General features: G+C 39.5%; 1 long non-coding RNA gene across 2 annotated transcripts; it reads left to right on the top strand.

Moving 5' to 3' along the window:
- Window positions 1–2,856: 2,856 nt before the first annotated feature.
- Window positions 2,857–24,740, top strand: LOC129447711 (uncharacterized). Of its 2 annotated transcripts, XR_008645560.2 has the most exons (5): window positions 2,901–2,996; window positions 5,344–5,374; window positions 5,511–5,569; window positions 10,673–10,723; window positions 24,492–24,740. It is a non-coding gene; the product is annotated as an uncharacterized lncRNA (long non-coding RNA). The 2 variants fall into 2 exon arrangements; XR_012371698.1 differs by lacking the exon at window positions 5,344–5,374 and having other exon boundaries at window positions 2,857–2,996.
- The last annotated feature ends 950 nt before the right edge of the window (window positions 24,741–25,690 follow it).

Below are 25,690 nucleotides of genomic sequence, written 5' to 3'. Positions count from 1 at the left end.
CTCAGCTTCTCTCCTCTAATGTGTTTCAGAGACACATGTCGTAGAGTCCTGAGAGCAAAATAACCTTCCATGCAGAGAGAATAATGGGTGATCAGACCACCACCAACTCAAGATGTATATGCGGCACAAAGGTCAGACAGTTCTTTTTTATTGTAAAGAATTGATAGATAGATAGATAGATAGATAGATAGATAGATAGATAGATAGATAGATAGATAGATAGATAGGTAGGTAGGTAGGTAGGTAGGTAGGTAGGTAGGTAGGTAGGTAGGTAGCTAGGTAGCTAGGTAGCTAGCTAGCTAGATAGATAGATAGATAGATAGATAGATAGATAGATAGATAGATAGATAGTTTATTGTCCTGTAAACAGGAAATTTGTTTTCACAAACTGTCATACAGTACACGCAACTAGTACAAACATATATGCACAAAAACAACAACAACATAAACATTGACATCGCCGATGGTACAAAGCTCTTTTGAAACGTGCCCTTCTCCATGTCAGGGTCCTATACCTGCGGCCGGAGGGCAAGAGAGTGAAGTTGACGTTGAGGGGGTGCTCTGTCATTAAAGGTATAGCGGAAGAGTTTCATTTTCCGGGTGGATCACCTCTGTTATTGGTCATCCCAGATGTCAATCATTCTGATTATATGTTGACGTATAACCGTTGTACGTGCTCGCCTCTAGGTTCGCTTTCTGCACATGCGCACTTTCACGTGTATGTGTGTTGTGCTACGGTTCAACCATTCATTGAAGCTTGCGTTCTCGCTGTGTTTTTTTTTCAAAATGTCTGAGGGTTGCAAGAGAATAAGTGTCTATGAATTGTATGACAAGAAGAGAAAGGACTATGAAGAAAGAAACAACACCAGAGTGTTTAGAGACACGCTGGCCCCTGGCGTGAGCTAAAAGGACAGGTTGGGCTTCCCACGTGAAGTTTCTACTGGAAAGGTACATTTTGTCATGCTATTTGGAGAAATCCATTTAAAATCACTGCTAGTAAAAGTTGATGTAAGCTATGATTAGCGATGCTAGCCCTGGCACGAGTCACGAACTGCACAGACACGTTAAACATGCCGACAGCAACTTGTAAACAGAGCGAAGAGAAGAACTGAGCTTCTGCATGCTCTCTCTCTGTCTCGTGCACGCGTTTAACAGGCGTTCCCTCTCAGGAGGAGGTAGAGTGTTGCGCATGTGCATTTTTAAAAAATAGGGAGGGGCGTTTCTTTTAAATAATTCAGGAAAATCTTCCGCTATACCTTTAAGTTCTGAAATGTTAGTTGTAGAGGAATGTATTATTTTTGAAGCTATGTGTGTGATTTTATTGAGTTTGTTTTTGTTAGTGACTGACAGCATAGTGTAAAAACTAGTGGAGCAGTATAACAAAAGGGGCTGGATAATGCTCATATACAGAAGTAACAGAAGACGAGGGGCAATGCAAAGGGAGCTGAGTTTTCGTAGAACATGATGTCTGTTATGTGATGGTCAAAAGTGAGCTTGTTGTCCAGGGTGAGTCCAAGCTATTTGAATTTCTCCACCTGTTCTATGATGTTGCCATGAATGGAGATCGGACTGAGACTGGGTGCGTTAAAGACCAGTTCTTTTGTTTTCTCAACATTGAGATGGAGAAAATTGTCTGTGCACCAGTGTGTGAAGTGTGATATTGTATTGTGGTAAGCAGCAATGGTGGTATGATCATCGAGTATTTGTAGTATGTTGTGATGGGTGAAGGACTAATACAGTCATTGGTGTAGAGCGTGTAGAGGAAGGGAGAAAAGACACAGCCTTGAGGAGCTCCAGTGTTAATTATGATGGTGTTCGATATGACAGACCCTATATCCTCAAAGCCTGTGGCCTGTTGCTCAAGAAACTGTGAATCAGATGGACGTAATTAGGTGCAACTTTGAGTTGATGTAGTTTTTCAATCATCCGATGACGTTGGATTGTATTAAAAGCTGAGCTTAGGTCCACAAAGAGAACTGCAGCAGAGTTACCAGATGTTTCCAGATGTTGAAGGAGGGTATGAAGGAGACATACAACAGCATCCTCCGTCCCTCGCCTGGCTTTGTAGGCAAACTGATATTTGTCCAGCTGTGGATTGATAGTTGACAAGATGTTTCGGAGAATCAGTTTTTCATAACATTTACTTGCTATGGGTGTGAGAGCAACAGGCCTGTAATGGTTGAACTCTGACAGGCGGGGTTTCTTTGGTTTCATAGTCTTTGTTTTTCCTAAAACCATTTTGTCTTATTATATATATATATTATATACACTACAATATCAGTGAAGTAACTTGTTAAACAGTTTGTGCTAAACGCACTTTCACTAGAAGCAATATGGCGTCATGAATTTAGACCTCAACACTGAACACACTTTGTTCCTTTGTTCAAGTTACTTTTGTTGGGGGAACATTTTAAAAGAAAACAATATGTAATTGTTTGTTCAGCAGGGTATGCTTCTGTTCAGACGCATTTATTACTCATGAGTTAGGATAGGGGATTTACTTCAATTTTTTAATCCGGTTCTGAAAAAAATGTAAGACTCGCACATGGTGTAAATATGAAATGTCACAAATAATAGACATATCTGTACCTAAATAGTATAAAAATGGTAATATGCTAACACTGTTATCCATTTCCTACCACTTTCAGATTTGTTTTTTATGTATCAGCCCACTAAGGGTGAAACTGAGCCTCTTCATGCCCAGAGACATCGGTTTCATCCGGACCTCTGGGCCGCTTAAAAGTTACGTAACTTTGAGATCTATGTTTAGAATTTGGAGTCCAAGAAGTAGGAGGTCCAGGGAGAGGTTTTATATTGCGCTGAAGGTGCATAGATTGCATTTTTATTAGTCATGATTAAACTGGCACAGTCCCAGACATATGGCTTATTACAGCAGACCACAGGACTGAAGTATTACAGAAGACTGAGTTATCTGAAATAAGAAAGCCAAATACTCAATTTTCCTTCAGGACAGAATATGAAGCTTATTGGAACAGGTGGGTGGAGAGGCTGATGGACAGTAGCCATTGTTTTAAATTATAACAGCCTGTTCTGTTTGCCTCAGAGGCTTTTGTAAGAGAATACAGCAAATGAATATAGCTAAAGATGTTAGATTACAGAGGTATGAAGTCATTTGTATGGGTTTTTGTTAGATAGACTGTGGTAAATGCTTTTAATAACTCACTGTGCTGTGGGATAATATTACCTGAAGCAAAATTACGTATAAGAGTCCTTATCACAGAGGTGTCAAACTTATTGTATTTATGCAGCCATATCAATAATGTATAACCTGAGTTAGTATAAAGGTGCACTGTGTAGATTTCAGTGGCATCTAGTGGTGAGGTTGTGAATTGCCCCTTTGGAGCTATGTTAGCCGCCACAGGACAAACGTCCTCTTCTTATATACTGTAAGTCTGTATGTACAAGTACTGTTAAGTAAGGGATAATGTAGAGGCAGCCGGTAGTTATTGGGAAATAAGCCCCGACAGTGTGATCAGGACCCGACGCGAAGCGGAGGGTCTTGTATCACACTGAAGGGGCTTATTTCCCAATAACTACCGGCTGCCTCTACATTATCCCGCTTATTACACGGCTATTTGCCACATAAGAAAAAAAACTGGACGTGAATATGAATTTGAAACATTTTATTGGAATATTTGTTTTAAATTAACATGTTTATCCTTCCGCGAAACTTTGCACAGATGCATAAAATTATCGTAATACCTTATTAAGATCCTCTGCTTTATACTTGTCTCCATTTTTTCTCTTTTAGCCAGTCTTTGAGAAGTTTTAATGCCCATTCTGTATTTTTTTGTGTGTTGGCTTCGTTGCTGTCATGCTCAATTTTGTCAAGTTCAGTCTCAGTAAGCTGTCTGTGTCTTGTCGTGGTTGTCGAGTGTTTGTCACAAGATGGCGCCAAACAGACAGTAATCTTTATTGATCTTTATTGGCGCGGAGCGATTTTACTCGTGCAAGTAGTCCGGCTATGCGTTATTATTTTGGAGCGGTTATTATTTGAAAAGAACGAACCTGCAAATGTCTCAACTGACCAATCAGAATCAAGCATTCCAGAGAGCCGTGTAATAATGCATGATAAACTATAACAGACAATCACAAATTATACTTATTTCCTCATCTGTTTATATATATTAGTCGATATATACATCTCTCGTGGTTTTTTTGGGAGGTTTTTCTCCTAGGGGTTTTTTCAATCCCAGCGAATCAGCCGAAATTGGCTTAACTTAGCACCCTCTTCTATACGTTACATTATTAATACGCTCGCTTGTAAAGTTTATTCATACTCGCTGTATTTTACTACTTACATTGTCTGTCGAATTTTCTATGTTTTCCACTGCTTCTATTAATGTAAATCTGCTTTAAAACAATTACCAATTATGAAAAGTGCTATATAAATCAAATAAAATTGAATTGAATTAAATTGTACATTAATGCATTTAATACAAGCCTAACACTACATTCAATGTTTTACTGCATTATTTTAATGTTTTAAATAAGCCATAAAGAAGAAGGTAATAACGCTGCATTCACACCAGCCGCGTTAGAGGCATCAAGCGCGAGTGATTTCAATGTTAAGTCAATGTAAAGACGCGTTGACGCACGTTTGGAGGTCTCACGGAGTGAATGAGGCATTTAGTGCGGCACAGTAGACGCGATTCTGCCTCATTTGCGCGTCTAGTTTGCGCGAATGGCGCAAATTGAGCGTTTGCCGCGGGAAACGCCCGAGTTGAAAAATATGAACTTTGGCGAAAAAACGCACCATGTTAACCAATCAGGAGCTTGCTCTAGTAGTGACGTGATTACAGGAAGCGCGGCTGGTGTGAACCCACAGTTATAGTGGAGTATAATTTTGGTTGCAATAGACATTACTAAAATAAAGAGAGTGCATTTTACACAAGTCTTACATAATACTTTTTAAATGCAGTAGGAAAACCATTGGAAATAGGCTGCATAAAATTATTTCTTTGCTTGCTTTCTTTCTTTCTAACTAAACCTTTTCAAAAGTGTTCTGCCATCCAAAACATATGAAACATATTGTTTTATATTGCCAGTATAGTACATGTTAATAGAGTGAACTGTTAGCAAAAAAGCTGGTGCACTGCACTTATTTTACATTTGCAGATATTTTTATCCAAAGCCACTTACAGTGCATTAAAAGTTATACATTTTATCAGTATGTGTTCCCTTGAATCGACCCCATGAGCTTCTGCACAGCAACACAATGCTCTACCAATTGAGCTGCAGGGACAGTATGCTGCAAAGAAGCTTTTATGCTATAAAATCTAATATTGTTTGTATCAAATATGTACTTTTATCTTCTTTTAGGTGACTATTACCATCTGTCTAGGGACTACAGGTGAAAAATAGCCATCTGGCTAACTCTGGCATACAGACAGAAATGTTTATTAATATGCATTGTCCCTGTAATAAATAAATAAATCATTTTTGTATTTGCACTAAATGAGATTTCACAGTTTTTTTCTTTACCACAGCACTTCATATTGACCTGTTCTGTACTGCCAAGCTGTAAAATGAACCAAAAACAACAAAGGTACTCCATATGATTATATTCCAGTCTTCTTGAACCATTCGCTTGCTTTATACGTTTCCCTGCATGAGGAATAGAAAAAAATGTAAGCTCTTCATTGAATATTTAATTCACACTGGATCTCTAGAAGCTCACAAACCTCATTCTGCATTCTTTACAAAACATGTGAGAACCAGTGGTATTTAGATTTAGTCACATCAAATAAAATGTGTTTCATAAAAACGTTCAGTTCAATGAATACATATACAGACATATTTTGAGTGGAATATTTTAAAGAACCCTGGTGTAATTTAGGAAAATAATTGTTATGCAAGGATGAATTTTTTTTACATTTTCCTTATCGTGTTTTCAAAACATCTGCGGCCTCATTTATAAAATGCTGCGTAGAAGCCGTCCTAAATTTAATATTACGCTAATTTCTCAAAAGCGCATGTGTGTGATTCATAGAACGAGCGTACACACAGAAAACGAGCATACTGCTTACTTTCAGATGTGTGCAAATTCTGGGGCCTCATTTATAAAATGCTGCATACATTTTTTTTCTAAATTTAATCTTACAATCATTTCTCAAAAGCACCCATGTGTGAATAATAAAACGAATGTACGCGTGCGAAAATGCGTGTCTTAAACCTCTAAATCGCAAATTAGCAACAGTTGCAGATTTCCACCTTTAAACGATGCCTAATTAATGTCATTGACATAAAAGAGCTTTTGTCAAGGTGGTATAGAATGTAAAACTGTATTTATCTAGGCATAGATGAATAATAAGAGTCTTGCATGTCAATGACATAGTGTGAGCCTCAAACCCGATTGTTTCCTCCTTTTTATGTAAACCTCATGCAAAAGACAGCTGGAAAACAGACCAATCTTAACATAACACCAAATGTGACGTCACAGTCGAGATGTACACCCCAACATTAAATTACACATTAAATTAATTACATGTTGTTACAATGCTAAAAACAAAGTTGTGACTGCTGCTGAGTTAGCGCCATATGCTAGTTAATGCTATATGTTAGCGTTTAGGCTGAAGTTCTACTATTGATGTTACAGTTACATTTCGCAGGTCCATACTGGAAAAAAACAGAAATTCATATTATCCATTAATATATTATCTCCAAACAACTGGTTATTCCTCAAATTCTGTATCTTTGTCTGATACAGACTCAAACATAAGGGGCCCTATTTTAACGATCTGAAACGCAAGTGCGAAGCGCAAATGACTTTGTGGGCGGATCTTGGGCGCTGTTGCTATTTTCCCGGCGGGAGAAATAACTCTTGCGCCAGGCGCAAATCAATAAGTGGTTGGTCTGAAGTAGGTTCATTATTCATAGGTGTGGTTTGGGCGTAACGTCAAATAAACCAATCAGAACGAACATTCCCTTTACATGCAAGTGCGCAAGTTCCATGGCGGGTTGCTATAATTATGATGGATTTACCAGGCGCACGCCAGGAGCGGTTCACAGTCGAGGAGACCGACGTTCTTGTAAGAGCAGTCAAAGACAGAGAAATCGTTTTGTATGGGGATGGGAGAAACCCCCCCAAATCAGTGTCGGTTAAACAGATGTGAGAGGAAATAGCCACAATTGTCTCATCAGCTGGTATCCCCATCGTTGCGCCAAGCGCTACAATGATGTCAGGAGACGGGGGAATCCCAAGCTTGCCAGCATAAATCGGGCACGCCGTGTAACGGGAGGTGGATCTGCCTCTACACATGACCTGACGCCAGCAGAGGACATCGCTGCGTCCACACTCACCGCTGAAAGCCAAGAAACGCAAGCAGTCCAGCCCCAAAGTACACTTACAAATCAAGTTCACATACATTAAGGTTTCTTATGAAAACATTTTAATTATTATTTACATAAAATAAACGTAATACAGCCACACAACAAACTTATGAAAATATTTTAATCGTTATTTGCATGATAATTTTTTAATGCAGCCACACAATAAATAAAAATATCACCACAATGCTCACCACTATGATTTCCCTTATCTCATGTGTTAATATTTTTTATTGTAACAATTTATGATTTGCAAAAATAACTGTTGCATCTGTGTAGATTAGATAAGCAATGCGCGTTGTGCACGCATACATTATGGTCAAGCATGCGCCCTTAAAATAGCATAATGAACCACGCGCAACGCACCACTGACTTTAGACTAGTTTTTTTTGGTCAGTGGCGCAACTGTTTTTTTTAAACTGCAAAATAGCATAAGAGATGGTTTGCGCCGGAACACGCCTCCTTTTTTGCGCTGAACCGCCCAGGGAGCGCAAGTTCATTCCCTAGTTTGCCGGCGTGCGTCTGTGGAGGGAAAAACCCGCTGTGCGCCAGTGCAAAATATGAATGATACATGCGTCACTGACAAAGTCAATTGCGCTGGGTGCAAGAAAGGGCCCAAGGTCTCTTTGCACACACACAGAGCTACTGAACTGAAATGCTCTGAGAAACAGCCAATCAGAGCAGAGCTCAACATTAATATTTATGACCCTTTCAAATAAGGTAATAATAGACCATTTCATTCTAAAGGCAAATCCTAGGGTTGTAAATTGACATGTGAAACCGTCTCTGGATCATTTTTGCACTTAATAAAGCCACATACCTTCTATGTAGATATCAGAGGACAATTTAACAGATTATTTCAATGCATTCTTTGGCACCTTTAAATCCTTTTCAAATTGCAAGAATGGCTTATATTTCCAAAAACCTGCAGCAATGGGACAAGCAAAAGTGCGTACGTCTGCTCAAACCCTGACGTGGCGCTAAGCACTTTTCCACGTCAAATATATATATATTTTTAAATATGGACTTTGTCATGGATTTTTGGCACTTTACGGTTAAATCTGTGCCTACGCACACTTTATAAATACGGCCACAGTTCTCTAGCATTTTCATTTCGGTCTTACTCTCATGGTGGTGTTTCGTGGCTACATCTCTAGACATACACATGGCTGAAGAAACTTTCATTTCATAAAGTGCTTTTCCCCTGTGCCTGTGCTTAATGATTTGGCACCGGTTAGACAAATCGTGGAACCCAACTGTTCACACCTGTTCCAGCTGTTATTGCTTTACAGCCTGATCTGGATGTTGTGAACATCAAAAGCACTTACCTGTAAAATCAATCTCTGCTGTATTAAATATTTAATACTAATACCAAAGGATCTACGCACCATGCCGCTTAATACAATAAATTCACCTCAGACCGACACTATAAGAATATACAGGTATGCATTACTGCAATAAAAATAACTTTCATCTGGCATAGGAAAAACAATGTTGCACATTTAATCCATCAGTTCAAAAGCTTGCAGTGAGCCAAAAAGCAATCACTTTAAAAGTTGGCATTAAGCTTCTATATATTTATTAGTGCTACATGAAAAATGAATCGATGCAGTTTCTGTTTAACTGATATTTCTCTTAATGACAGTCGTGGGTGAATTCCAACAGCTCCCAAATATTCACAACATGTACTGTATGTTCCTCATATATCATAATATAACACATCAAATGTGTGTGTAAAATGAACGATTGTATTATCTTTTTGAATCACTATTGTTTTTCATCACATTAAGGCATATGACAGATCCCACGAGACACTAACAAGATAGATGAACAAAATAATAGAGGATAATGGAGGACATTTATTACTTATGCTCAAGCATTGTTGCTTTTCAGCTGTAATGAGCTTCTCAGATTTCCACTGTCCATTAGGATTTCTCATTAGGCATTCATCACTGCTTTAGTCATTTTTCATTCATTTACAGTGAATTATTCCTCCAGACAACATTCAGACATCATTTTCATCCCTAAAATCTCATTTATATAGTTTTAGTAGTGGCCTTAAAAATAGTGAATATCAAAATTTAGTGGTGTCCGCCAACTTAAACATTTTAGGGAAGTTTTCCTTGACACGGTTTGGTTTGCTCTCTGAACACACTGTTTCATTTTTATTCCTTCTATTTTTGATTTGCAAATTCTAACACCATAAAAATATTGTCATAAAAAGCTGAACTGAATTCAAACATCTTCGGCTTTGCCCGAACATTTCCTGATATAGCCTATTAAACAACAGCATTATTCATTAAAGGAAAACACCACCGTTTTTCAATATTTTAGTATGTTCTTAACTCAATAATTTGAATGAATACATACCTAGCTTTTTTCAGTGCGTGCAATTAATTATTGTACAGCGCTTTTTGAATATGTTAGCGTTTAGCCTAGCCCCATTCATTCCTATGGCTCCAAACAAAAGTTTTATTTTGTGCCAGCATACTTACGCGTGTAACTATGTAGCAGTCTTTAAATAGGGAAAATATGGAAGTGTTTGGTGGCTTCTAAATTCATCCCTGTTTAGATCCTAAGGAATGAATGGGACTAGGCTAAATGCCCTCACAATTTCTTAAGGCACTGTACAAAGATTAAAAGTGCAGGCATTGAAAAAAGATAGGTATGTATTAATTCATTAATTCAGTTGAGGTAAGAACATAGTAAAATATTGAAAAAATGGTGGTGTTTACCTTTAAAGCTTTTGTAAAGAATCTCCAGCTATAGATCGTTTTGCAAGACATCCCAACTGAAAAATCCAGCTAAGACCAGCATAAGCTGGTGAGCTGGTTTTAGCTGGTCCCCAGCTTGGTTTTAGCTGGTTTTGCTGGTGTAGGAAGCTGGTTTTGCTGGTGTAGCAAGCTGGTCTAGGTGTGTTTTGGTCACATTTTAAGCTGGTCTGGCTGGACTTAGCTGGTCATGCTGGAATACCAGCTGTCCCACCAGCATGACCAGCTTTGTCAGACTGGGAGGACCAGCGTAAACCACCTTAAACCAGCTAAAACCAGCTACCAGCTTATGCTGGTTTTAGCTGGATTTTTCAGTAGGGATAAACAGCACTGGTGCAGATAGACACTTCCTGTTCCTTAGTTTTTTCTTTTTATTATTTCACACATATATTACTATGGCTGCATCAAAAAGCGCATACTCATTTTGAATAAGTAAATGCTTAACAATTCCAAAAAAAAAATATTATATAGTAAGAATGTGTGTAATATGAATGTTATCATTGTCATGTGACCTACCAGCATCAGTTGCATCACATCATCTCTATTTACAGATCCTCTCTCTTGGCCACACTTCAGAATCCAGGAAGAACTAGGTCATCCGGGTAATTTTTGCATACTCTTTTATAAATACTGTGAATTTTGACATAGCCTACATCTTTTGTTACGTTCTAAACTATATAGTAATGTAGCCGTTTCTTAGTCTTAAAGATGTTTGTTTAACATTTTAAATCAGTTATAAATTTTCTCTTGGTTATGTAAGTGATAACGTACAGGCAGCCGGTTGTTATTGCAAAAATAAGCCCAGACAGTGTGATCAGTTGTACCAACTAAAGGGATTTATTTTCGCAATAACAACCTGCTGCCTGTACATTATCCCTAATTTTTAATGAATGCAGACCTTACAAAACGTTCAAATGTCACGGACACACTATTTGGTTTAATTATTTGTAAATATAATAGTCACAAAATATATTTTATTTAAATTGTGTGTAATATTAAACTGCACCTGTCAAAATGATTTTTGGAACAGGTATGCCTCATACATCTTGACCCTCTGGTCATAAACCCCGCCCTCTCCATGTAAACGAACGGGACTCGTAAAAAAATTATTTACACTTGCAATAAGGTTTTCTCAAAGATGGTTTTGGTCCTTTCAGGTAGTTATCACGCTGATATATGTTCCATTGTTCTTTTTGTGATACGTTTAATTTTAGCTAGTATTTTGATGCTATAGAAACGGGGCGTGTCGCTATGATTGGCATGGTTGAATTGGCTGCGCGAATGTTGGGGCGGAAATTGGATACCGCGCCTCCACCTCTGTCTCAGGGGTGCCTCATAAGTCTTGAAAAGTGAAGCCGCTGGTTGATCGCCCTCTGGTGGCTGGCGGCAGTACAAGTCATAAACCCGCCCTCTCCATTCAAACGAATGGGACTCTGCTCTAAAAAAAAAAATGACACTTCCACTAAAAGTTTCGAAAGATGGTTTTGGTCCTTTCAGGTAGTTGATATCATGCTGATATATGTTCCATTGTTCTTTTTTGCGATACATTTAATTTTAGCTAGTATTTTGATGCTATAGAAGAGGGGTGTTGTTGAATTGGGCATGCGAGCGTTTGGGTGGAAGTTTGATACGGTTGCTCCGCCTCTGGCTCAACGGACGATTCCTTCTGCGCATGCCTTGGCTCCAAACTGACGTTTTTAAGTAACATGGCGGCGACCATGGTCGGACATTTTTGGCTTCAATTCATTACAATGGAGGGAGGTGACGTCCCGTCGTCCATCTTTTTTACAGTCTATGCTCTGTCTCTACACGGACGATTCCTTCTGCGCACGCCCTGGCTCCAAACTAAAATTTTTATGTAACATGGCAGCGCCTATGGTCGGACATTTTTGGCTTGAGTTCATTACAATGGAAGGGAGCGAAGTCTGGTCGTCCATCCTATTTTTACAGTTTATGTTTTGGAATTACAAACCTGTAAACGCCACCACTGGCCAATCAGAATCAAGCAATCCACTGAGCCGTGTAATAAATCTTCTTAAGTCATAATCAAATAAAAAATTACTTTTCTTATTTTTTCATGAAATATTGTTGTGTCTATTATAAAATATTTATCCATGCAGGTCATTATTATTAATTATTATTAAATTAATGTGTTCTCATAATCTTTCATCAAAAACATGAACTTCCCCTCCACAACAAAACAACATCTCTTCCGTTGATGACGAATGTCGCGGCCTGAGGGCGGGGCTATATTAACTTTCTCGTTCCAGAAGCCATTTCCCTGCGCTATACATCACGATACAGAAGAAAACACCATCACAAGTTCTGTTTCATGTCAACTGAAATAGGAAGTGCTTTTGGACCTGTGTTGTTTACATTTTGCAAAATAGTCTATTTAAACGCCCAAAAATATAAAGCTTAAAAAAACATTGTCCTTTCAAATACATCTGAGTAAAGTCTTCGCTGTAGCCTGTTTGTTGTTGCAAAACACAGTAATCATAACCACAGAAAGCAAGCTGGAAAACAAGAGAAACATAGGGAGAGAGAATACAGGATAAACACAATGTACAGTCTTATAATAATCCCAACAGAAGGGAAAACTTCAAAGCGCAAAATGCTTTGAGCGTATGTGCCCACATATACAGTTGGTTTGCAAATGAGTTTCCACAGGGGTTTATCTTACTGACGCACAGCGGTGAGAGATAAGAGAGAAAGAAAATCACAAATCAATGATTTGTAGACTGTGGCCCAGAGACACTGTCGATAGAAGAGACTGTATTAATGAGGACGACTGAAACTCCAGTCAGGAGTCTGTTAGAAGCACTGCACCTGTTTCATTATGTCACATCATTGGAGCGATTTGACCATGGAGTCGTGCGGCTCCTTCTGCTTCCACACAATGGGAGACTTTCAGAGCAAAACATTACACTGAAAACAATACAGTTACTCCAATCCAGTGATAAAAGATTCATAACTTAGTCATCTTATGCTCTGACTGAATTTTAAGTCATGCATGGAGACCCGTCACTAGAAATCATGGGGAAGTGGATAAAAATGACACTCTTAAAAATAAAGGTGCTTCATGATGCCGTAGAAGAACCATTTTGGGCTAAATGGTTCCATGAAGCAGTGGTTCTCAAACTTTTTCGGCGTGTGGCCCCCTTTGTGTACAGTGCATCCCTTTGCGGCCCCAACAAAGAAAATGTATGACATAAAACATTGTAAAATTTTAAACATATTCAATTATACGTTTTGCTGTTGGTTAGTAGCCTTAGTTTTCTGAATTTATAATAAATTAATGTATTTTATAAAATGTGATAAAACTGGGGGCCCCTGACAGCATCTTGCGGCCAAACTATAAAGGACCTTTAACAACCTTTAAAACATTTCTGTTTTTTAAATAGACAGAAAGGCATAAAAGAAAGTGTTCTTCTGTATAATACTTGACAAAATTGGTACTTTTATGGCATCGCTGTGAAAAATCTGTACCTTTAGGAAGGACATTTTGACCACCATGCAGTCTTAAAAATAAAGATGCTATTAAATGTTCTTCAGTAATGCCATAGAACCATTTTTTGGTTTTCCAAAGAACCACTCAGTCAATCATTTATAAGGTACGAGAGGCTGTGCTGTATCGTGAATAAGTAACGGCTGAAGGGCAACCCCTTCAGCCGTTACTTATTCACGATACAGCACTTGCCTCAAGTACCTTATTGCTTTTATAAAACGGTTATCACACAATATGAAATTAAAAAATATATAAGTGCAACTTTCATGAAGTTAAATCAATAAAAAGCATTCCTTCCGCTAGTAAAAATATTCTGTAATTCACAACAAATCTCAGCGATAGGACAGTCACAGCAGTGAAATGGTCATCAAATCTTTAGACTCATTTTTAACCAAAGCACGACGGGCACACATTGATCTGCTTGATTTTCATCATCAGCCATTATTCTGTCCATTATATAAGTTCTTGTTCTTTTCAAGGCTGTATGGAGATGCTAGATTACCTGAACATTGCTGCCATTGTGATTTTACAGCATAACGACTATTACCTGTAGGAGTTTAATGATTTAGATGTATCACAAATGGTTATTCTACTCAAAAGCCTGCTCCATTCACAGTATGCTTATGTTATCATTGATTTTTATCTTTTCAAAACTTGAGACATAGTCATGTGTATAGCAGTGTTCGAATTATGTCAAAGATTATGGGGGGTCCCCTAGCTAAGCCTAGAGCAGAGGTCCCCAACCACCAGGTTGCGACCCAGTACCGGGTTGTAGACAAGTTGCCACCGGGTCGCAAGAACGTCCTGAAATTTTTTTTATAATAGCTACGTAATAGCTTAATCGGGTATTTTGTACTTTAAGAGCCGACTTGAAATAACATAAATCATTTCCACTTTTGTACAAAGCCGCACTTTCTCTTTTTCGTGGTCTCTCTTTATCTCTTTATTGCTGTCAGAGTTTGAGCATACAGTACTTCTAAAACACAATTGATCAAAGAATTGCAGAGGTATGAATTAATGAATCATTTTGAAATGTACGTCGTAAATCATGTAAATACGCAGAGACGTTCAACTGTGTGACATTGCAAATGACTGAAAAGTAATTATTTTATTCTTCTGTAAAACAACTTCAGAATTATCCAGCGATCGTGGCACCATGATCAAAATAAACTCTTTTACTGCAGTAATACTATTTTAACGGCTACACTTTTAACGTAAGTTTAAAAGGAAACTGTGTCAATCATCATTAAAAGCATATAGTAAACGGGAGTCTCCGTGCCTCCGCACCCAACCGCAATTCTTCTGGCATCTCTCCTCTTTCACTGCATTTTTCTTCCGTGCTGTTACTTGAACTTGGGGCTCGAGCCCGACCAAGATTCGAGCTGCCTTCCAGAAGCAAGCCAAGTTCGTTTACCGTTAATTATTAAGACTAAATGGGCAGGCAAACTGAAATAATGAAAGTAAAAAAACTATCCGCCAAAATATGGTTTTACACGTCTATAGAAAATTATTAATTATTAATTTTCCCAATGCATGGTTGTTTGATCGTTCTTCTGTTTAAAACATTTTGCAAAGGAGGATTTTCAGTACTTTGTCTGAACAGCAACTCAGTACACCCCCCCAAAACCTCAACCCCTGGTCCGTGAATTTTTTTAAAAACTGAAACCGGTCCGCGGTGTAAAAAAGGTTGAGGTCAACATTTTAATCAAAGAACCCCAAAAGCTGTTTTTGACCATGATAAGTAAATTCCTAAAGTGGTAATTTTTTTCTTTGTGTTTCTCGTTTTAATGTGTTACATTACTGATCAATCTACAGGTTATTTAGTGCTCTAACACATCCTGAAGTTTGACTTCTCAGAGTTTTTCAAAATAAAAGTAAATCGGGTTTAAATGTGAGGAGTTTCTGTCGGGACGAAAGTAACACTTGTTACTTTTGTCCCACTGCTAATACTGTTGCATTGGCAAGGAGAGATCAAAGAGAATACAAAGAGAGGCTGGCAGAGGAAGCAAAGACAGCTGCAGAGCAGAAAGATATGAAGACAATGTACCAGATCACTAAGAAGCTGAAGGGTGAGTACGGATGTGTACCATGACCTTCCAGTGAAAGAGACACTTTGAGTCTATCTTACACCGCCCAGAACCATCAGTACCTGCTGACATCTCGGAAGCAGAAGAAGACCTTGACATCAACTGCGGCAACATCACTGTTGAGGAGGTCAAGCAGGCCATCCTTAAGCTGAAAAATGGGAAGGCACCTGGTGATGATGGAGTGTGACCTGAAATGCTAAAGGCAGAAGACATAGAGACGCTGCAGCTTCTTTGTCACATTATCCAAAAGATCTGGTATAGTAAAGAAACACAGAATGACTGGAAAACAGGAATAATTGTCAAAATTCCTAAGAAAGGAAATTTGGGGAACTGCAACAGCTGGCGAGGAATCACCTTACTACCCCTCACCTGTAAGATCTTCAGTCTTATCATCCTTCAGCGCATTACAGCAGCTGTGAATGGCATCCTACGTCAGGAACAGGCAGGCTTTAGGAGGGGAAAGTCATGCATCGACCACATCTTCACCCTGAGGCAGATCCTTGAGCAGTCCCAGGAGTGGATTGGACCCCTTTATGTTGTCCTTGTGGATTTTGAAAAAGCCTTCGACAGCCTGCACAGATCCTCCTTGTGGAATATTCTAAGACATTATGGAATCTCCCAGAAACTTGTCAACATCATCAAATCCCTGTACGAGAATTTTGAATGTAGAGTCATACACAACAACCAGCTCACTGAATCATTCAAACTGGAGTAAAGCAAGGTTGTATCCTCTCTCCAATCTTCTTCTCACTGGCCATTGACTGGATCAAGCGCTGCACCACAGAGGGCAGTAAAGAAGGAATAAAGTGGACGCTGACTTCAATGCTGGAGGACCTGGATTATGTCAACGACATTGGATTGCTGGCAAGCAGATACCAGGATATCCAACAGAAGACACAACAGTTGGCACAGACAGCAAGCAGTATAGGTCTTCGAGTCAACACGAGAAAGACTTAAGTGCTTAAGAAGAATACCAGAGTGGGAGACCCAATCAACATAAATGACCAGCCTTTGCAAGAAGTGGATGAGTTCATGTATCTGGGTAGCAGGGTCGCTACAGATGAAGAATGCATAAGGGAAATCACCACAAGAATCAGCAAGGCCAATCAGGCTTTTGAAATGCTAAAGCCTATCTGGAGTAGGGATGCACCGATACAACTTTTTCCTTTCCGATCCGATTCCGATACCAGAAAACTTAAGTATCGGCCTATACTGATACCTGCCAATCCGATGCTACTGTATTTTTCTTGAACAATTTAAAATCGCACACACAGGTTTCCATGTTTTGTGGGGACATTCCATAGTTTTTATGCTGTTCAAACTGTATATTCTATTCCCCAAACCTTAACCCCAACCAGCACAGAAAACGTTGTGCTACCATAAATTTTCAAGAATCCTCATTCTGTTTGATTTATAAGCTTGTTTCCTCATGGGGACCTCAAAATGTCCCCACAAGGTCACAGATTTACTGGTATTCCTATCTTTGTGGACATTTGGTCCCCACAGCGTGATAATTACCAGGTACACACACACATACACACAACCACACAGTATTGGAATTGGATCAGTCCTGTTAGTCCGATATCCGATCCAGCCAAAATATCGGATTGGTGCATCCCTAATCTGGAGGACAACAAACCTCAGCATCCGTATCTTTAAGAGCAACGTGTTGAGTGTCCTTTTGTATGGGGCAGATGGCTGGAAGACCACTGTTACCATCGAACACAAGCTCAAAGTTTTCCAAACCAAGTACCTGCGACGGATCATGAGGGTCTTCTGGCCTAACATGATATCAAACCGTCGCTGTCCGCTGAAAACCATGTATGTCCATTTTGCTGATTTTGAGATTTTCGATGGATTGAATGTCCAGGTTCATTTCGTATATAGTATGCTTCACATATCTAAATAGCCAATGAAAAGTTGTGAAATCATGTCTGATTTTCACGTATATCCATTTGGTGTCAAAGCTGTCAATCACGCCGCGTATCTCCCGCCCTGTCAAAGCATCTCGACGGTCTCGTGAAGTTTCATCAAAGCTCAGCACTGGAAAGCCGAATAAACATAGCCTGGTGAGACAATGACTTTCCTTCATCAAGGTAAATGTTACCCCCCTGACGCCAGACGTACGTCTAGGAGTGACAAAATTACGGTAAGACTGTGCAAACAAAGTATCTGTCTACCATGTCAGTGCATTGATGCATTGTCCCTTCATAGTTTGCTAGAGACATTTAATAAATTTATAATTAATATTAAATAAACTAAGCGTATTTAATAAACTAAGACGTAGGCTATTTAATAAACTGAGTGTATTCATCTGTCAATATGAAATGCGACTTGGTCATTCTAATTAATGATCGGAAGAACGCGTATCGACCACCGAAATGAGGAACTTCAACACAGATCTGGCACAAACACCTGTGTTGATGGAGATGGCTTGGCCACGTCTGTAGAATGTCCCCTGACTCACTACCACAATATATCTCTGTCTCAAACATTATCTTTGAAGACTTTTTCCATGTTTAAGTGCTATAATCGGGTCCCCAGTGCTTCTACCAACCCAGAAAACATGAAAAATAGCAACCCTGGAACTTTGTTTTGGTAAGGCTCTCTCTGCAAGCATGTGAATAAATAGGTCATGCGGATTTCGCTCCCCCCATGACGTAGGTAAGGGCTCCAATTATAATGATACCGCCCCTTCAACTGCGCTATCCAACCATGATGCTACCTCGAGTGCGATAGACAGAGAGAGAAAGAATGACTGACAGCACGACGCGTTTGTATTCCATCAAACACAAACAGGAGCCTACAATCTTATAACTTGTAGTTTTAATAATCTTTCTAAAGATTTAATTAACCTTCTAAAGGATTAAATGTTTCCTTAGTGCAACAGAGAGAGCGAGTGAGCGATCAAATGAGAGAGAGAGCAACGCGATGGTTCGCTTTCAAGTAAGTTATGTTGTTTAATATGTTTCTCTGAAGTTTATATGAATGAACTGCACGAGACAGAGTGAGTGAACAACGCATATTCACTATCATACACAATAAGTAAATATGTTGTTTAATGTTTCTCTGAAGTTTCAAATGAATGAGGAGTTACAAAATAGATGAGAGACTGACAGAAACGCGAATGTGTTCAATATGTGTACACAATAAGCATAAACATGTCATTTGATCTGTTTCTCTAAAGTTTAAGCATTAAACGTGTTGTTTTATTACAGATCATTTAAATGTGCTCGTATGGTTTGGTCAAAAAGTAAACTTCTGAGTGTTTGTGGACGTGTATTTTATTGTAACATGCTGAAACTCATTATGCCTGTTTAAAACAAGGGCAACATGAGACCTTAAGTCTTTATTTTTATTCCACAATGTTCCCCATCTGCTGATAAACATGTATTTAGTATGCATAAAACAGATAATTGACTTTTTAAACTTGATCATATTTATAATGCTTAACATCGCTCACTAACTTCTTTCGTGAGAGAATCTCCCTCGAAGCTCTGTCAGTTCCACAGCGGGAGCGCTTGAGACTCCGCCCACCTGAGCAGCTCGTTTGGATTTAAAGGGATACACACAAAAACGGTGCATTTTTGCTCAGCCCCATAAATTGCCTATTTTAACATGCCACAATAAATTACCTATATGGTATTTTGAGCTAAAACTTCACATATGTACTCTAGGGACATCAAAGATTTATTTAATATCTTAAAAACGTCTTCTGGAATGTCCCCTTTAAAAATTAAGTTTTTCTGAAAAATGGTACTTGCGCCCCTGCTCTACTCTATCCTTACTATACCAAACTGTCACGTTCTGCTCAAGCCATGCTAGCAAAGTTGATCGATCAGCTTGGTCATCTGCATTTTCTGGATCAGATTTGGGCTCGTATTAATAATGTATTAAAAACAATATAAACCCCTGTTGGGAGCTGATCTTCTAAAAATGGTAAGGATTTATTTCCAAGTAATCCTGAAGACTTGAATTTGGTTTTTCAGGTGTGATTAATTAGGGTTGGAACTAAACTCTGCTGGACAGTGGCCCTCCAGGACCATGGTTCCCCACCCTGCTTTAAAAGGTCCTGAAATGTACCAAGAGTACATGTGTATGTGAATACATTTGGTACCAATATGTACCTTTGAGGTACTGATATGAACTCCTGCAAAGTTGTACTTTTTAATAGGGTACTGGCCCAGTGACAGCAAGGGACCATTTATTGACTGTGACTGACTTTTTTGGGCTGTGTAGAAACAACTGCAGAGAGAGAGAAAGAGAGAGAGAGTGAGAGAGAATTATCATTTTACTATAAACGTGTTTCCATGATAAAGTAACCAAGTAAGCCAAATAGCACCTTTGTCCCTGTCCGTGAGTGAAGACTACTGATGATTTCTATTTGTTAATGACTATGATCTGTTATCCCCAGTGGCAAATAAATTGATTAAGGACACTACTCCAACAACAACACTTCCTCCTGTATTAGACACTCAAGAATTAAAAGAAATCCCATGGTAGAAAATCAATCATCCACCGTTCCAATTACCTGTCACTGCCAGACCAAAACCTCTCCACCGGTCCTCAGCAGTCTGCTTCCTCTCTGTCTCTCTCCTCTCTTTAATATTCATATAAACCATCAGTTTAACATAAATGTACAATTCCATACACATCCCTAAAAAATATTCCCAGGTTTTCCATATTGTGGGAAATCTTAAATGGCAGGAGAATTTGCAAACGTATTTATTCTGTGCATCCATGTATGTGGCAGATGCTTATGTTGACAGATTCTGCCCCTTACAAGCAGAGGGGATTTATTTATTCCTTCCATCTCTAACCCACACACACATACACACGTACACAGCGTATGCTCCTGAGTTTTCACAAAAGATAAGCATCCAGTGAGAAGATCCTCAGCCGGCAAACTGTCTGACAGTATGACAGAAAAATCGTTTCTCTGGGATACTGTACCTGTCTGCACCTTTACACCAACAAAGAGTCTGCCATGTTTTTGTCTCTATACAAGAACCTGTGCTGTTTTAACACTCCATAACAGCAGAAAATAAATAAAATAAAATGACTGACTGACAACTATTAAAGTTGACTATAGGTAGTATGTATATACTTAGCAGTTATGTGTCTGAAACTGCCGAATGTCGCATATATCTATGGCCTGAGGTGGTGCGAGAGAGTGGAGGCGAGGACCAACTTGCATATTTTATATCTATGGTCCAAGCTGTGTGATTGGGCACAGGCGGGGACTAATTCGCATATTCATTGATCCATGTATACTAAATGAGGAAAGGGTGTAGAATAACATTCAAGCTGTTTAAGCATTAAGAAATGACTGTGACTGATAAAACTTTTATATATGCTATTATGATGCTCAAAGATTAGATTTAACATATGAAATTCTTGACAACAAGGAGACTTTAAGATACAATGTGTACATTTTTGGTTAAAATATTTTAAAAGCAACTATTAAGCTAGTACACAGTCTCCTTGCCTTACAACAATTCCCAATGATAAAATTATTTTGAGCTGGTGGGTAGGATTTTGCAGGAAAATCACTGGACGTCAAACCATGAAAAAAATACGTCATCACATGAAACAAATAGCGGTATTGTGATGTCATATGCCAGTGAAACAAGTTTAAATCAAATATTTTTCACTTTAATAGAAAAATTTATTCCATTTTAACCTCCCATCTGTGGGTTCACACCAGACGCGAGTTCAACGATTTGCGCGAGTAGATTACATACAAAGTCAATGCAAAGACGTTATCAGACGTGTTCTCACGTTGGGCGATTTAAATGACGAGATATGGGCGGTGCGTTTGCCGCGAAAAAACACATGCTATTCGCCTCAAACGCGTCTTCGCTCAAGTTGAAAATATTCAACTCGAGCAAAAAATTTGCATGACACAAAGTTAAATCCCGCAAGTAATCTAGAGTGAGTAACGCAATGCCCCACGTTTGGTGTGTACGTAGCATAACTGTGGGTTTACACCAGATGTGAGTTTAACGATTTGCGCGAGTAGATTACATACAAAGTCAATGCAAATACGCGATCAGATGTGTTCTTGCGTGGGGCGATGCGAATGACGCGATATGGGTGCCGCGTTTGCCGCAAAAACACGCGTTATTCGCCTCAAACACGTCTTCGCCCAAGTTGAAAATATTAATTTCGAGCGAAAAATTTGCATGACACGAAGTTAAATACCGTGAGTAATCTATAGTGAGTAACGCGATGCTCCGCATTTGATGTGTATGTAGCATAACTGTGGGTTCACACCAGACGCGAGTTCAACGATTTGCACAAGTAGTACATACAAAGTAAATGCAAAGACGCGATCAGATGCGTCCTCGCGTAGGGCAATCCAATGACGCGATATGGGCGGCGCGTTTGCCGCGAAAACATGCACCATTCGCCTCAAACGCGTCTTCGCCCGAGTTGAAAATATTCAACTCAAGTGAAAAATTTGCATGACACGAAGTTAAATCCCGTAAGTAATCTAGAGCGAGTAACGCGATGCCTCGCATTTGGTGTGTAGGTAGCATTACTATGGGTTCACACCAGATGTGGGTTTAACGATTTGCGTGAGTAGATTACATACAAAGTCAATGCAAAGACGCGATCAGACGTGTCCTCGCGTGGGGCGATGCAAATGACGCGATATGGGCGGCGCATTTGCCGCAAAAACACACATTATTCGCCTCAAACATGTCTTCGCCCAAGTTGAAAATATTCAACTCAAGCAAAAAATTTGCATAACATGAAGTTTAATCCTGCGAGTAATCTAGAGATAGGTAACACGATGCCCCGCTTTGGTGTGTACGTAGCATAACTGTGGGTTTACACCAGATGTGGGTTCACACCAGATGTGAGTTCAACGATTTGCGCGAGAAGATTACATACAAAGTCAATGCAAAGACGAGATCAGACGTGTCCTCGCGTGGGGCGGCGCGTTTGCCGCGAAAACGCGCTATTCGTCTCAAACACGTCTTCGCCCAAGTTGAAAATATTAATTTCGAGCCAAAAATTTGCATGACACGAAGTTAAATCACGCGAGTAATCTAGAGTGAGTAACGTGATGACCCGCATTTGGTGTGTATGTAGCATAACTGTGGGTTCACACCAGACGGGAGATCAACAATTTGCACAAGTACATTACATACAAAGTCAATGCAAAGACGCAATCAGACGCGTCCTCGCGTGGGGTGATGCGGATGACGTGATATGGGCGGCGAGTTTGCCACGAAAACACGCGCTATTCGCCTCAAACGCGTCTTCACCCAAGTTGAAAATATTCAACTCAAGTGAAAAATTTGCATGACACGAAGTTAAATCCCGTAAGTAATCTAGAGCGAGTAACGCGATGCCTTGCGTTTGGTGTGTACGTAGCATAACTGTGGGTTCACACCAGATGTGGGTTCAACGATATGCGTGACTAGATTACATACAAAGTCAATGCAAAGACGCGATCAGACGTGTTCTCGCGTGGGGCGATGCAAATGACGCGATATGGGCGGCGCGTTTGCCACAAAAACACACGTTATTCACCTCAAACATGTCTTCGCCCAAGTTGAAAATATTCAACTCGAGCAAAAAATTTGCATGACACGAAGTTAAATCCTGCGAGTAATCTAGAGATAGGTAACACGATGCCCCGCGTTTGGTGTGTACGTAGCATAATTGTGGGTTCACACCAGATGTGAGTTCAACGATTTGCGCGAGTAGATTACATACAAAGTCAATGCAAAGACGCAATCAGACATGTTCTCGCGTGGGGCAATGCAAATGACGCGATATGGGCGGCGCGTTTGCCGCAAAAACACACATTATTCGCCTCAAATATGTCTTCGCCCAAGTTGAAAATATTCAACTCGAGCAAAAAATTTGCATGACACTAAGTTAAATCCTGCGAGTAATCTAGAGATAGGTAACACGATGCCCCGCGTTTGGTGTGAACGTAGCATAACTGTGGGTTCACACCAGATGTGGGTTCACACCAGATGTGGGTTCACACCAGATGTGGGTTCACACCAGATGTGAGTTCAACGATTTCGCGAGTAGATTACATACAAAGTCAATGCAAAGACGCGATCAGACGTGTCCTCGCGTGGGACGGCGCATTTGCCGCGAAAACGCGCTATTCGTCTCAAACGCGTCTTCGCCCAAGTTAAAAATATTCAACTCCAGCGAAAAATTCCCATGACATGAACTTAAATCCCGCTAATAATCTAGAGCGAGTATGCGATGCCCCGCGTTTGGTGTGTACGTAACATAAGACCTGGTGTGTTCAGATACGTGGACATCACATTTTTTGTCTGCAAATTAATACTTAACTCTGTGTAACTAGAACCTGTTGTTCACAAACGTGGACAATTACACTGCTTAATGTTCAAAGAAAAATATTTGCTTATTATATTTATTGGTTCTTTCTAACCCCAAATAGCTGGAAGAAATCTGAAAAAAGAAAAACCAAAGCTCAGGTCTTTGGAGGTTAATGAATTGAATAAATGTGATATATGGCTAAACTGCAAAACCGAAATGTGCATATTCTGTATTGATCCATAAGAAATTAGTTTTATGCCTAATGATCAAAGCTCTTTGTGGATGACATATGGCTTAGCTTACATGATCAAATTTTTGTATTTTTACTGCAAGCCTAAAAATAGACACACCATAGCTGTTACTAAGCACAGATCGCGTTTAACAGACGAGCTGTAGTGAGTTGCTGACTCCACTGCACTCCATGACTTTGTGTTAAGTGTGAATTTTCTTCATTAGATCTCCTCAGGGGATGTGGACGTCTATGCGCAAAACTGGGAAGCAACAGAAACTCCTCTGAAGGAAGAACACACAGACTCGCTGAGCGCTCCTTGGTCCAGCTGTGTTAAAAGTTATCATTTTAATCTTCATCGTGTGATAAAAGCCTAATGCATCTCATGCATATTAATCAATGTGCACTTAGGGGAAAGTGTTTCTGCTTATTTTGATGTTGTGGAGAAGCTAAAATATATCTGTTTACCTAAGTATTTCATGAATAAAACAACATTCCTATATTAAATACATACAGGGACTTAGGGGACTCAATACAGCATAAATCTGAATATTGTGTAATTATTTTAAAATCTACAAAATATTCAGATTTATGCTGTATTGAGTCCCCTGAGTCCCTGTATTTAATATAGAAATGTTGTTTTATGCATGAAATGCTTAGGTACACAGATATGTTTAAGCTTTTTGCCAGCGCAAACATGATGCTAAGGTGCTGTGGGCATTTCCCAATGTGTTGCTATAGGTGGGATTGTATATGGACTGAGTGTTTTTGTGCATTGAAATACACTCACCTAGAGGATTATTAGGAACACCATACTAACATGGTGTTTGACCCCCTTTCGCCTTCAGAACTGCCTTAATTCTAAGTGGCATTGATTCAATAAGGTGCCAAAAGCATTCTTTAGAAATGTTGGCCCATATTGATAGGATAGCATCTTGCAGTTGATGGAGATTTGTGGGATGCACATCCAGGGCACGAAGCTCCCGTCCCACCACATCCTAAAGATGCTCTATTGGGTTGAGATCTGATGACTGTGGGGGCCATTTTAGTACAGTGAACTCATTGTCATGTTCAAGAAACCAATTTGAAATGATTCGAGCTTTGTGACATGGTGCATTATCCTGCTGGAAGTAGCCATCAGAGGATGGGGACATGGTGGTCATAAAGGGATCGACATGGTCAGAAACAATGCTCGGGTAGGCTGTGGCATTTAAACGATGCCCAATTGGCACTAAGGGGCCTAAAGTGTGCCAAGAAAACATCCCACACCATTACACCACCACCACCAGACTGCACAGTGGTAACAAGGCATGATGGATCCATGTTCTCATTCTGTTTATGCCAAATTCTGACTCTACTATCTGAATGTCTCAACAGAAATCAAGACTCATCAGACCAGGCAACATTTTTCCAGTTTTCAACTGTC

Source organism: Misgurnus anguillicaudatus, chromosome 10, assembly GCF_027580225.2.
Source record: "Misgurnus anguillicaudatus chromosome 10, ASM2758022v2, whole genome shotgun sequence".
Lineage (NCBI taxonomy): Eukaryota > Metazoa > Chordata > Actinopteri > Cypriniformes > Cobitidae > Misgurnus > Misgurnus anguillicaudatus.
Note: the sequence above shows the minus strand (reverse complement) of the source record. Positions and strands in the feature narration are given on the sequence as shown.